The sequence below is a fragment of the Pholcus phalangioides genome, unplaced genomic scaffold (assembly GCF_987345545.1).
Source record: "Pholcus phalangioides strain wild (caught in Gottingen) unplaced genomic scaffold, Ppha-v1.0 ptg000012l_1, whole genome shotgun sequence".
NCBI classification, from domain to species: Eukaryota; Metazoa; Arthropoda; class Arachnida; order Araneae; family Pholcidae; genus Pholcus; species Pholcus phalangioides.
Window position 1 is genome coordinate 23,334,102 of NW_028301605.1, and position 15,296 is coordinate 23,349,397.

Here is a 15,296-nt window from a genome sequence, read left to right on the forward strand (position 1 = left end):
TTGTGGCCTATTTGCATTTGTATAAGTGATACACGAGTATTATCGTAGTATTTTAAATTCTAACATAAACCATATTTTCCATATTTTGTTTTTTGAATTCTGAGAGAATAATTCCAGTACATTAAATATATATCAGGAACAGCAACACCTTGAAGCTGTATCACCACGTCCAAACAAAAATAAATATGATTAGTACTATATAACGTTATCTAAACTTCAGTGGGAAAAGAATTTGTGACGTAAATGTGGATGACTTTCCTAAACGATGCATCATTTCGATTTTTTTTCCTCTTCTCTTTCTTTCAGGAGTCATTGCTTACAACAATGAGTTTATCATAGACTTTTAAGCAATGAGTGTGCCAATAAATTTTCAAAAATGAGTTTTTTCCAATGGCTTTTCAACAATTAATTTTTGTCGATGACTTTTCGAAAATGAGTATCGTCAATGACATCATGAATGTGTTTTGCCAATGGTTTCTCATCAATTAATTTTGTTAATTAAATTTCAACACTAATTCTTCAGAAAGTGCTCTTAAAGCAATGAGACAGTAAATCTGAAATGAAGCTTTTCTTGACTATTTTTTTCGGTATTGGTTTCTAGGAAATCCTCACCTGAATGATAACATCAATGCTTATGATACTAAAAACTGGCATATGCGGCTGGAATGACTGATAATTATTTAAATCATTTTGAATCATGAGAATCAGCGAAACTTCTCAGTGTATTGATTATTAAAATTCCCAATTTTCTTGGAATTTTTACGACATGTTATGTATTTCGATTTGAATAATTTTATTATTAAACAATTCTTTATCGCTAGAAGAAATAAATTTGATACGCCATTCTACTAAATTAAAAAATTAAATTATCCATGTGAACATGTTTCAAGGGAGAAATTCCGAAAATATGAAATCGACCAACACGCCAGAGTTTTGTCAGAAAAACATATTTCCGACAAGAAAATGGAATAACAGTTCAATATGGCAATTTTTGAATAGCCTAGTTATGGTGTGAGAACCTAAGGGAAAACGGATACATAAAATAGCACGAGAAACATCTGGATACGCTATAATATAACGCGAAAATCTTTCTACGAAAATGCTATTTTACATAATATGAAATAATATAAGTGATATACGAGTATTATCGTAGTATTTTAAATTCGAGCATAAACCATGTTTTCCATATTTTTTTTAAAAAGTCGGAGAGAATATTTCTAGTACATTAAATATATATCAGGAATGGCAACACTTCGAAGATGTATCACCACGTCCAAACTACTATATAACGTTATCTAAAGCTTCAGTGGGAGAAGAATTTGTGACATAAATGTGGATGACTCTTCCTAAACGATGTATCATATTCAATTTTTTTTCTCTCTTCTCTCTCTCTCTTTCTACCTACATCAAATCTGAGTCGAAGTCAGGAGAAAAAAAGCAGATAGGAATAATCTTTTTCAGAAAAAAAGAGGAAAAATGAAATCCTTTCATCAAAGGAATGAAATATGCAGGAGGAATTCTTCCATTCATTGATTTTAGCTTTCGAGTTATAACATAAATGCCAAGCAACAGACAGACCTTCTTTTTTGTTCTGTACCTGGGAAAAAAGGACATTTACTTTTCCTGGAGATTTGAAAACTTGCTCTTTCTCTCTCTTTTCTCTTCAGTAATGACAGTTATGTTTTCAGGGAAAGGGAGAAAAAAAATTGAAGAAAGAACCCAAGCGCTGATGGTAAATGTCTTCTAAACTTGTGGAATTGTACTCAATTGCTATGTTTTGTCGTTTACGGAATGGCTTCGGAATCGGGACGTTAGTCACGGTGGGCGTTTCTGGGAACAGAGGTAACGACGACATCAAAACACATTTCACCTACCCCTCCGTGTCCTTCTTTCGCTGAATTTCTCTACCGGAATTTTCAGAAAATTTATTTTTCTCCTATGCCTTACCTCTTTTGTTTCACTCCTTACAGTTTTCATTCTTCAACAAGGAAAAAGTTTTTTTTTTTTCTTTTTTTTTTTTTTCCGAAATCGTTTAATGATTTTGGCCTAAGTAGATAAAGATATATGTTTGGGCTGGCATATGTGTTCCTGGAGTATTTCACTTTCGTTTCCTGGTGGATTTCAGGATGTAACTTTATGGGAGTATTTCAAACTAACCCTTCTAGTTACAAGTTGCATCTTTGGAGGTGAAAAATTCTCCCTGTGTTGATTATTTTTTATGTTGAAAACTTGGCCCTTCACGGTCTTGTGTACACTTATACATGTCAAATACTTTTTCCCCAAATTTCTTTTGGTATGTTAACTCATTCTTGACTGACGTTGCATTTGCCCAATGTTTTGTTTTAATATTTTAAATTGATTTTTATACGAAATTTTGTATGACATTAACATTTTTTGAAAAACAAAGAAGGTATAATGAGTGGCATATAGTTTTTTTTTCATTTGTTAACAAAGAAATTAAATTTTTTTATGACTTTCCAAAAATGAAATTTTATCCTGATTTTCGATCTGGAATTTTTTTTCTTCCATGGCCATAAACACAAATAAAAATAGAAAAAAATTTTTTTTTTCTTAAATTGTTTCGTCACATCACACATGGAGTTCCTCAAAATCATAATTACCAATTATTTTAATTAAATCAAGTTAATTAGTTCATATTAATTAAAAAGTTAATCAGCTGAAAATGTACATTTTACAAAAACAAAAAAAACATGCTGAATTGGCATCCACATTTTTTAACTTCTTCAATACATTATTAAGGTACCATGTTGTCATGTATGAAAAAAAAAATTGTGCAATTTGTGGCTATGAATCGGAGGAGAGGTAAAAAAAAATGGATTAAACAGAAAATCCTTCATCGTTATTCCAGGACAAAATATGGCAACAGAAGAACAATACTTTTCTTTTATCTAGAAAGAGTTGATTCTTTGATGATGTTTTCTAAGAGCATCTTAAATTTTACTCTTGTGCAGATATTACAAAATCGTACCAAAATTGAGAGGGGTTTGAAATAAAATTCAAGGTAAAAACTATTCATTTTTGCTAAGCAAGATATAATCTTTTTGTAGAAAATATTAAGTTCAAGGTAAACTGTATATTTAACTCTTAAAGCAAGCATTTCAGCAAATTAAAAAGTTCACTCTATAAAATTAAATAAATTGTTGTATTGATATAGTGTTTCAATCATAAATATACTGACAGCACAAATTCATATCCGTTTTTGTAAAAAAAAAAAATCAGCATGTTTTTACGGAGATGAACCATAGAGGACCTTGAACTTTAGATTTGTTTTCATCATATATGAATTAGAGTGAGATGAGGTGAGTTATCACCCCCTGGAAATAGAAGACATCAAATCAACTATCTAAATCAGGTAATCGGGGTCCGGAACCTTTTTCGAGTAGCGAGCAACTTTCATGACCTGGTTTAGGTAGATCCGAGATGTTTCCAAACTTTCTGTTCTACAGCCTCTTGTTTCAGAAATTTTTTGTCCTCATTGCCCCTCAACTCAAATTAACCCATAGAATCCCATGTTATACCCAGAAATTCTGCTGCCCCCTCGGACTATTTCATCACCCCCCCCCCCCCTTCATGGGGGTGGTATTGCCCATTTTGGGAAACACGAAGCTAGATAGAAGTTGTTAACCACTCAGTTTGGCGGTCAATAAAACAAATTCATGATTTAAATCTGAATCTTCATTTTTCCGAGTTGTAAGCAGCTTTAAAAGATTCGACCACCATAATGCGATTTCTCGAACGCGATGGCTTAGTTGGGGGCTGCAACCACTCCGTGCCGATCTCTAATCCTTTAACCTGTGATTGCAGTTGCAGTGTCTGTGAATACGGCCGTGAGTCGGAATCATCAATCGATGACGACTCCTGATCTAAACAATATTACGTAGTTATAAAATTTCTGCAACATTCAAAAGTTGCCGCTTTGGTCCGTCGCTTTCTCATGGCGCAATATTATCAACATATCAAATAAATGTTAGAGAATAACTTACCGTATATAAGCCGAGTTTTTTTGTGGAAAAATTCGTTCCTCAAGTGGGGGGGGGGGGGGGGGGTCGGCTTATACTCAGGTCAGTTTTTGATCGGAAAATATCGGCCCCGCATTATTGGCATGGGATATGTTCAAACACCACAGAACCGATAATGTCAAAGCTAAGGCAAAGAAATCAAAAACATCATTGGCTTTGATACCAGGTGGGCTAACGTCGATTGTACAGCCTTTAGATGTGAGCATCAACAAGCCTCTCACAGACTATTTGAGGAATTTCTGGATTGAATAGATGAGTTCCGCTGATCAATAAACTACAAAAAGTGGTGCCTTGAAGAAACCTTACATTGGCCTAGTGTGCCAATGTGTACATGAGGCGTGGAATTCTGTTTCCGATGATCCTTCAAAAAGTGTTGCATCAGCAATGCGATGGACGGAACTGAAGATGATATCCTCTTTGAAAATGACAATAGCAATGACCCAGATGAGGATAAAAACAAAGATGCCGCACCCTGTGAGGATCTGATGAATTACGATGAATTTGATTAAAAAGTTTGAATCATTTTCTGTTGTAAATTTCCGCAAGCTATTCATTTTCTATGAAAATATAAGAATTTTTTTTTCTCTAAAACGCACGGATTTTTTGGGGTCGGCTAATACACGGGTTTTCAATTTATTGCGTTTTTGGTGGTCCTGAAGTGCGGGGGAGCCGGCTTATATACGAAAAAAAGCAATTCTGAAAGAAAATTTGTTGGATGGGATACTCAATCTATTCAAGAGGCTGCTCTATTGCTAATTTAAAATCTTGGCGACAGATGGCATTAAAACAATAAAAATATTAGAAAAAAATCATATTATAGCCTAATATTCTCGAAATTTATATTGTCCTCATCAATGTAATGCAGCTATTCTATAACGCAGTTATCAGGTTAAAAAATTTCTTATATTGAGTAATGTAGAAGTAGATACAGTCAAATTCCTTTATAACGAACTTCAAGGGGGACCGAAAATTTCATCCTCTGTACAAAGAGGTTTTTCGTGTTGGATGGACCCAGCAGGAAAATATTCTATAGGGCAGAAACAAAAGCTCTGTCCGTAATAGGTCTTGTTCTCTATAACGGAGTTCGACTGCATCACGTTAATAATAATAATAATGGGATTTAAATATAACTTACTTTTACTTTGAATATCACAGATGAAGTTATTAGAGAAAAGTTCCGGGGAAAAACGCCTTCCATCAGACCAGCTTCACAGAGTTCGTGACAGAAGACCTTCGTAAAGCTGACGTTTTGAATTCACTAGAGTTGACGCTGTCCTTGTGCAACCTCGGTTCGGGTAGGGAGAATCGGAGCTTCTCCCAGAACCTCCGGTCTCCCCAATGCACTAGGGAAGCCGATCTTAAGCACAACCGGACGTCCGGGTCGAGATCTTTGAAATTTATCTTGTCCAGCAAGACCACTATGAGTTTGTGACGACGGTTTATGCGGGTCTCGTGATGGCCCGCCTTCAGTTCGTACACGCACCACTCGCTCTTGAGGTACTGTTCGGAAACCACGGCCAGGGTGCACCGGCTGCACTCGATCGCCTCGGATATGGCCTCGGCCACGTACTCCGCCATCGGGAGGTCGCGGTATCTAAGGCATAGCCTGTGCGGGTAGGTCCCGTCCTCGAGCTCGGGAGCCAGCATCTGCGACACGAAAGCCTCGTCCTTCTTGCAGTACGACAAGAAGGCGTCGAAAAGCTTCTCCGTGTCCCCGGAGAAGTTGTTCCTCTCGAAAAGTCTCACTCCGTACCTGCTGTAGATCCATATCTTCATCTCGCGGTTGTAGAAACAGAACAGTAGCACGCTGAATACCAGGACGAAGAACACCGCGGGTGCAACTATCATCACCGGCACGTACTCGCCAGAGAATTCGGCTTTGTAGTACGTTGGCGGGCTGTGGTTTGAGCACGCCGAAGCGTTGAACTGCAGGACGTATATACCAGCAGTCTGGTTCTTGTAACAGCGCACTTCCTCGCGGTCCTGAACATAACTGCCTCCACCGGTCAGCCATTTCTGATATTTACCAAGGTACTCGCAGGAGCAAGCCCAGCTATTGTATCCCAGCCTGACATTGACCAGGGCACGGTTTGAATTCAAGTTCCAGACCTGGAACTCGATGATATAATTATGATCAAGGTACAAGACTTTGAGGAACTTCATATGGGAGAAACTCGAATTATTCACGCTAGACAAACGGTTGTAAGAGAGGTAAAGTTCCTTCAGGTTTGTCAGGTTCGTGAACTCGTGTCCCTGGATGACAGCGATGTAGTTGTGTTCCAGATGGAGCTTCAGCAAGTTCTGCAGTCCGTTGAACGTCCTATTGCGTATCACGTGTATGTTGCTGCTGTTGAGGTGGAGCACGCGCATGTTTTTGCGGCCGATGAAAGAATGGCTGCCGACCTTACTCATGTCATTGCCGTCCAAATACAACTCCGTGACGTCCATGGGCACACGCGACGGCACCCGCGTGTACCTACGCGAGCTGCAATCGACGATATTGGTATTCCAAGTCTGATCCGAATAGCATGTGCAATTCTCCGGGCAGACCATCTCGCAATCGCAGGCATCGAACTCGCAGCAGTGGCACAGGGCGAAACAATGACTGCGGTATTTGCAAAGGAACTCGTTCGACTTTGCTTCGACGATAGGGATAATAGCTTGCTGTCTGGGGAATGTCATGTGGCACATAAGGTCGTCTAGATCGGCTATCCTGGGATACTGCCTCATGTCATCCATGTTGTTTATTCTCTGCAGCCACTCCATCGTGCAGTCACATATCAGTGGGTTCTGTGATAGATAAAACACCGGTAGATCCTGGTTACCCGGGACGCTCCTCATCCGGAGCGCGTTTATATCAAGATTTCTAACGTTGTTGTATCTCAAATCCATAGTGGTCAGATTCGCTTTGCTCATGAATGTGAACGAGTTAATCGTCTCTAGAGAGTTATTCCTCATGGACGCGTATTCAATTTTGTTAGGGAAAGACGCGGGATTTATCTCCTTAATCTTATTGAAGGAGGCATCAAGGAAACGCAAGTTCAGCACCGACTCCATCTCGAAATAGTTCCCGAGACTGTCTATGCTATTGTCATGCATATCGAGGTAGATAAGCCCGGTCGGTATGAGAGCGTAATCGAACCACGTGATGCTGTTCCTGGACACGTTCAGGAATCTAAGGTTCCTCAAGTTCATGAAGAGCCCATTGATGTCGGAGAGGAGGTTGTCGTTCAGTTCTATCCTCTCCATCTCGATAGCGTCGTCGAATATACCGTGCTCAAGGGATTGTATCCTGTTGCTCGACAAGTTCACGGTCTTCAAAAAATATTGGTCCCGGAAAGTGCCTCTGCTCAAATTACCGATTGTGTTAAAACTGAGGTCTAAAGTAACCAGATGCTTCAAGTTCTCGAAAGTATCGTTCGTGATGTTGGATATGGAATTATAAGCCAGGTTTAGGGAACGTAAATATTCGAGGCGATTCACTGCCATCGGTATGATTGCCATCTTGTTCCTACTCAGGTCAAGATGACGTAGATATGTGCAGTTCACGAAGGCGTTGGGCTCGATTGCCTCTATATCATTGCTACTGAGATACACGTCGCGTAGGCCGAAAACGCCGTCGAAGGTCCCCGATTCTACCTTCCGGAGCTTGTTGTTCCGAAGGTATAATGTCTTTAGCTCCTTCAGGTGATTGAAAGCGTTCTCAGCGATGTACTCTATGACGTTATCGTCAAGGTACAGCGTTTGAAGGCTCCCCAATGCTACAAAAGGCGTGCCTTCGATGCGCCTCACTTTGTTGCAACTAATGTTTAGTATGCTCAGCTTGTTCGGGTTTTTGAACGAGTCCGATAGGAAACGGAGATCCGAGATTTCATTATAGGAGAGGTCGAGGATAGTCAATTGCTGTAACGATCGGAACAGAGCCGACGGGAACCCGGCGAGGCTGTTGTTCCGCAGGTTGACTTCCCGTAACTCAGTGGAGTGATGGAAAAAGTGAGGATGGAATTCGTTTAGCTTATTGCCCGACAGATCTATGATCCTCAGCCTCTGCAACCCGATCAGTGAATACGGCGACAGAGAACTCAGATGATTGTCGGCAAGGCTCAAGTTCTTCAGTCGCCTCAGGGACGACAGAACCTCGTCTGACATTTGTTTGATCTTGTTTCGGGAAAGATCGAGGACCTGTAGCTCGGGGATGCAGGGGAACAACTTCCGTTCCTCCAGACCCAACACCCTCAAGTCTTGGATTGAATTCCCGCTCAGATTGAGAAACTTCAAACTTATAAGGCCACAAAACGGATATTCAGGAAGCGTCTTGATGTTGCCGTCTGTCAGAATCAGCCTCGATAGCTCCCGCACTTTCGAGAGGACCCTGGAACCAATCACCACGGGTGACCTACTGCTGCTACTACTTTCGAGCCCTCTACCGTTTCGTATCGTCAAATTCTTCAACGAGGACAGGCCGGTGAAGGCCTCGTCACCGATTTCTGATATATAACAATTTTGGAACTCTAAGTACTGTAGGTGTTTCAAATGTGCGAAGGAACTATTAGTAAGGCTGTTCTCACTAGCAGGATCATCACAGATTACGGTCAGTCCGACAGTATGCATGGACTGTATAAGGCTAAAGTTAGTCCTTGCACCGTTGACGGTGTCGACGTTGCACGTCATGTAGATATTCGGTTCCATCAAGTAATGTCGGTGCACTTCCCACTGACAGTTACTGGGCACAGCGTAGTCCAGCTGCGCCCTACACGTCGTCGTACACAGAATAATCATAATTACCAAGTCCACAATCACACTAACACTTGTGACTCTGATCTCCATTGCTGATTGGTGTATGTCGTCGTCGAAAGTCAAGCTTCACGTTGATACTGGTGACACCCGCGGACAATCACAAAAAAACACGCAATTTACGCACACACACACACATGTATATATATCAATTAATCGAATTTCTTCACTTATAGACGTATATAAAATACTTCGAATTCAAAACTATATAAACAGTCTCTACCGAAAATATTTTCTACCATGCGAACGAATACAATTTCCCCATATATATCCGAAGGCCTTTTAGCGAATTTCTTATAATATAGTTATGACAAATATCTATTTCATACCAAAAGTTGTGCATTAATTATCCCCTGTATTTTCTTCAATCATGATATGAACACATCTAAACTCCTAAACATCAACACACTGGTAAAAAATAACCATGCGGAAACGATGTAATACTGATCACAGACTCCTCTTATATATGTATAGTATTGATATAATATACTGACTCATCCTTTTCATCTTTCCAAACCACTATACGCTGCTTATAATTATTATAACGACCTAGAAAATAGTCCTTGCTACACGTGTATGCAATTTACAAAGGAACGGACAGTGGCGTATCACGGCCGTGGAGCATTATCTCTCCTGGCACCGAGCTGAAACACATAAAGACAAACTATAAGAGAGAAAATATCCACTTTTCTTCTTCTTTTCTTGAACTGAACAAAGAGGAACGAAGACAATTCGACAAATGGACGAAACTATTCGGTTGTAAAACACGAGGTTTTCCGAATGATACATTCAACCGATGTTCCTCTTGAAAGCATTTTCCCCTTTCTTGAAACGAAGTAAACAGAACATCGAGGAGGTCGTAAAAGGAGAAGACGACGCAGAGAGGATAGGGAGAAGAGAGGTCTAGGAGACAGAAATAAAAGTTTTATCATTCCAAGTTGTAGTAGTAGTAGGAGGACCCCGTATCCCCCTCGATGGGGATTTCGAGGAGAAATCCCAAAGTCCCCGTGGTTCTTGCGAAGAGATCGATTCCTTGGAGCATCTGTCAAATAACTAAGTGACCGTTGCCTCTGCTAGAAGTGACGTTAACTCCTCCGAGAGGATCCCGTGTCCCCGGATCATTTAACAGGAATACGTGGGACTAGGTCTTCTCATTGCTATGGTTTGCGTATATAGATGGATAGATATACGTTTCTCTTCCCCCTCACCAAAACTATTGCTTCAAGGGAGAATGAGGTGAGCCAGGGCACTCTTCAAACGACTTCGGTTGCGCGCGACGTACACGTCAGATCGTTTTTGGCTTCAGTCTTTAGGAAAACTTTCTTGTGCGGTCTCCCCGGGGGATTTTGGCTGTCTTGTAAAACTGTTTAACGATGCAAGTCGTTATATAGTGGTGGCACTGCTAGTACCCAGTTTTAGCTGTAAGGTTCAACCACGCAGAGCCAGACCAATATCTTCGCTTCTTAGAATTCTCCAAGGATACACCTGTAATTTAAAGAGAAGGGAGATTGTACATATAGATATATAAATGCACTCAAACAGTTTTGAAGTCATGCATATGAAAGCTGAAAAGGCTTTAAACATGTATATGCAAAATATAAGCTGAATATATTTTAACGAAGGAACTTGCGAAGCTTTGGAAGTTTTATGAAACTAAATGCCAATATATTATTGGAGCCTGTTTGCAAAAACAGGCATTTTGCCTTTGCAAAATCGCCTAAGAACGATCGGAATAAAGATTTATGTACAGGAAGAAAAAAGATTTTTGGGAGGTACACGCTAATCCCATTTACAAAACACGCAATACCACTCGAACATCTATCAAGCATCTGAGACTCCCGACTGCCTTGTGTATAGCGCACCAACCTTCGACTGCACTGATTCAAATCCCAATCCGGGAGTAAAAATAATTGTTCGGGAGGTCGGAATCGGGTCTACTTAGATCGTTAGGGGTGCATAAAAGATGACCCAGGGCGACAGAATGAACATGAATGGATGAACCAGAGGTCTTATACTAAACCATGCTCACATTAGACCAGGATTACACTATAAAAGTTTGATAAAATATCTTTTGCAAAACTTGAAAAAAACCAACCACTAAACTTATTGGTTATACTTTTGCTTGAATGTAATCGATACGCTTATTGATTGCATTTTTCCGTTTTATAAACGAAGAACAATCAAAAATATTTTATAAAGCCTTATATCTATTTAAAAACTGTATTATATGTATCTGCACAAAAAAATGTTCTAAATACGTCGAGATTATAACACTGAATTGTGCTTAATAATTTTTGAAAAATGCCAATTCGTTTTCAAAATGTCAACTTCAAATTATACCAATTCCGATAAGAAAATTTCATGTGTTATACCAATTTTGATTTATGAAGATTTCGACATGCCCAGACGGTTAGCCCGACACGCTAAGGTACCGATCTCGACACTAATCCCGACTTACCTGGGGACCTATTCAAACTTGCCAAGAAACTAATCTCAACTTCCCGACTCACCAAGATATCGATACCGACTTTCTTGGGTACCGATCTTGATTTGTCATGATATTAATCCCGACTTTTCAAGACGTTAATCCGAGTTTTCAATGTACTAAATTCGACTTGTCAAGATACTAATCCCGGATCCCGGATAATAAGATGTCAATTTGTACTAGTAAGAGATACAAATCTCGAATCTCTACGAATCATACCAATCTCGAATCTCTACGAATCATACCAATCTCGAATCTCTACGAATCATACCAATCTCGAATCTCTACGAATCATACCAATCTCGAATCTCTACGAATCATACCAATCTCGAATCTCTACGAATCATACCAATCTCGAATTGCCTAAATACCGATAACGGCTTGTAAAAAATCGACTTGTCTAAGAACAAATCAGATTTGCCAACACTTCGACTTGTCTAGACACTAATTCCGACTTGTTTAGATACAGATCCTGAATGGAAAGGATTTGAACGCGCACGCGTGTCTTGCATGCCAATCCCGACTCGGAAAAATCTCGACTTGTCTAAATACCGATTTGGACTTGCCTAGACACCCATCCAGATTAGCCACAGTCTTTTCGAACACCACGATACTAATCTATACTTCTCAAGGATGGTGTAAATCTTCATTGCCAAGACATCAATCTCGACACGACAAAATGATCAATCTTGAAGAATCAAGAGACCGAAATCAACTCTCCAAGATGCCTTCTTATTCAAACTTGTCACTGAAATTACAACAGTACTGAAATTCGATAAACTATAGTCGAAATTGTTTAATTCGAAGTCCAAAATCAATAGAAAAAAGTTCGAATTATATCCAAAATTCGAATTGCCCAATTAATCTATCCTGGATCTGTAAAATGATCACAAGTTGCAATTTGACCTATCACCATTCACAAAAGGTAACAGTTATAAGTTATTAAAATTTTATCATCTGTTGCGGAACTGTTCCTCAAATTTTAAAAATTTATAATTATTATAACTGTGCGATCTTAGCTGCTATATTATTCCACTGTTCTGGAATTACCATCACTGCAGAATTCCTTGACCATGTTCAAAGCCTAATTTACAGACACAGTTCATGACCATCCGCTACGAAACTGTTTCCCAAATTTTGCTTATCATTCTTATGCTCTCTCTATCAAGGAAATATACTTTCACTCTGACGTATTACAATCTGCATTCTGATACTTTTCATACTGTTAATGATGACAAAAGTTTGTCGAATTTCGAATGTTACACTTTGATCTATAGGTTGTAAAGCATAATCGGTATTTAAGTGGTACACAGTTTCGATGCACTCTAGCTGAATAATGTTAAAGTGGGCATTAAATTATTAAAAAAAAATGGGGGTAGAGGAAAAAAAGAATTTTCAAACTTTTATTAGTCTTTAAAAATTTGTTATTTAACAAGTTTATCGAGAAAAGCAAAGTCTGGTTTCTTGTAGAATTTTTCCAAACAAAATGTGTCTAATCAAAATCATGTCCCCCCTCCTTCCTTCCCCCAACAACTTCGAATTATCCAAAGAAGTCTAAAAAATTTCGCATTAAACAAGAGATTTTAACCTTAAATTAGACAGAAAACTCAAGGGGAGTTCACGAAAGTTCAAATTCACCGAGTTCTACTGTATATATGACTATCTAAAATTACTAATAATATTATGCGTCTTTCATCAGAATCTGCTTTTGACATGTCGAAATTAAAGACTATACCTATGGAATATTACACTGATTTATAAAGCTATATAAACGATTGAATATATATATATGAGGAATTATGACTAGAACTTTCACACAGTAATGTTTCAAATTACCACACACACGGTAAAGCATATGATTGATAAACTTGATAAACGTAAATTACAACATTATTAAGACTCTCAGGTAAAAAACTGTTAATTAAAACTGTGCTATCTCCACATATAAGTTCCATAGTGAGAGGGGAAAAATGAAACAATATTTTCATAAAGATAATTAAAGGCTATTCTCCAGTTAACGTTTACTCTCGCGTGCAGCTTTCCATATCAAACATGCCACTAGTTAATTAACTGTTATAAACATCATGCACATTCCGCGGATATAAACCTATATCTCTTATGATCCCACACACCTAAAACTGAGATTATGCAAACGAGAGTGCATCGATCAAGGCGCGCGGCGCGGCACAACCAAAAGTTGCCTGCACACGTCTACAGAACCCCCCCCCCCCATTCCTTTTAAAAGGCACCAACAACGCCCCCTCCCATTCATCTCGACATCCGAAGAAAGAAGCCCGATAATGTCCTCCTTTTCCAGGCCGTTAGTTACGCTCGTATAGCTCACTCGTCAAATCTGCATGCTTCGCTGGATCAACTAATTAGAAAATTTTCCGAGTATTAACGAGAGATAAGACAAACCTCCATTTTTACCCCTCGCACCACAAGCGCTGCAACACCCACACTTCCTACCTCGGTAAGTTAGTGTTCGATAAGATGAAATAACATGTAGGAAGGAGATCGGTCGGTAACACATGATACTTCTCACACAGGGAGGTATCACACCGTTAGACAAAACCGACTGAACACGATACTTTAGTTTTACACTTCTCCATAGGAAGAAAGGAAAAATTCTCGCAGAGAAATTCACCCATTTGTAATATAATTTATCACGGCTTAAGAGACAGGTGTACTTCTAATGTTCTGTGAATGTGAACTTTTCCCGAGAACTTGCACCATTTATCAGAATGAACGGCTAAGATCTTAAATGGTATAAATGATGTCGGGGATGGCGGAAGTGAGCTAGCTCCCCGCTGGTTCGGAAAATGAAATATCATTGAAGACATGTGTTTTCTTCGAGATAATTATGTCTCGTTAAGATGGATCAAGTTCGGGAAAAAGTTTTCCGAATTTCCTCAAAAGTCGAGACAATTATTCAGTTATCGGATGGAAATTTTCGATTTGGTTCGACTTTCAATGTTATCAGTCTTCTTACATTACCATTGAGCTGGAAAAAAAAATGGCGTCTGAAGGAGCTTGAGTTAAACAACATGAAGGAGATCGTCGTTGAGAGAGAGAGAGAGAGAAATCATTGCGAATTTTTGGATATTCTCGTGTCTTTTGAAGCGAATGATTCGATCCAAAACCAGTACCCTATACTTATCGAAGGAGAGTCTTAATAGAGTCACGCAATTCTGCTATCGAGAGTTAGAAGAAGCTAGTGAGACCGATTTTTTTTCCTATGATGCCAAGAGTATATACATGCTGGGAATATGTATGAGTATGGAGCAGAAAATCCTAAATCCAGTACCATTCCTATGAATATTTTGGAACATAATCTCGTTCGAATTCTTCGGTATTTCTTGTTCCTACAAATTTCCATATTACTAGAGGGATATCTAGCACTCTTCTTCTTCCGAGGGAGGTAAAAATTCGACGTCTACGAAAACTTCGGTTTAGAAAGATGAATCTTCATCAACTATCTCGTAGATAACGAAACATCAACCAATCACATACAATGGGTAATTACCCTTCAACGTATATAGAGATAGCGGAGAAGAGGTAAAAGAACCAACGGATAAAAATAAGAAAAAGCCAAAAAAAAAAAAGAGAGCAAAAATGGGAAGTTTAGTTCAATGATGGTGGATTGAACGCAAAAGAGAAGAGAGGCGATTACTCTTTTCCCCCTTCAAACCCGATAATTCCGACCATCACAACCTGGGAGAAGAAAAGGATGGGAAGACCAAAAGGAAAGGTTTTCAAGAAGAGATATTCATCACGGCTGTTAACGAAAAGCAACGTCAGCACTGATCACGGACGCACTTGATTAATGTTCTCCCCCGCTTATCTCTGTGACTTATCTTTTAAAGGAATGTTGAATGGTATTTAAAGTTTGCTTTTAACTAGAGATTACTTAACGTAGGTGGAGCGGGATCGAGAGTTAACGAAGAATAGAAAATACAAATGTATATGTATAGATG

General features: G+C 39.1%; 1 pseudogene across 2 annotated transcripts in view; it reads right to left on the bottom strand.

Moving 5' to 3' along the window:
* Positions 1-15,296, bottom strand: part of LOC149079884 (toll-like receptor Tollo pseudogene) — a 164,228-nt pseudogene that overhangs the window by 35,382 nt on the left and 113,550 nt on the right. For both annotated transcript variants that reach the window (XR_016193700.1, XR_016193699.1), the window contains exon 3: positions 5,176-10,319. The product of XR_016193700.1 is annotated as a toll-like receptor Tollo pseudogene, transcript variant X2 (transcript). The remainder of the gene's footprint in view (positions 1-5,175; positions 10,320-15,296) is intronic.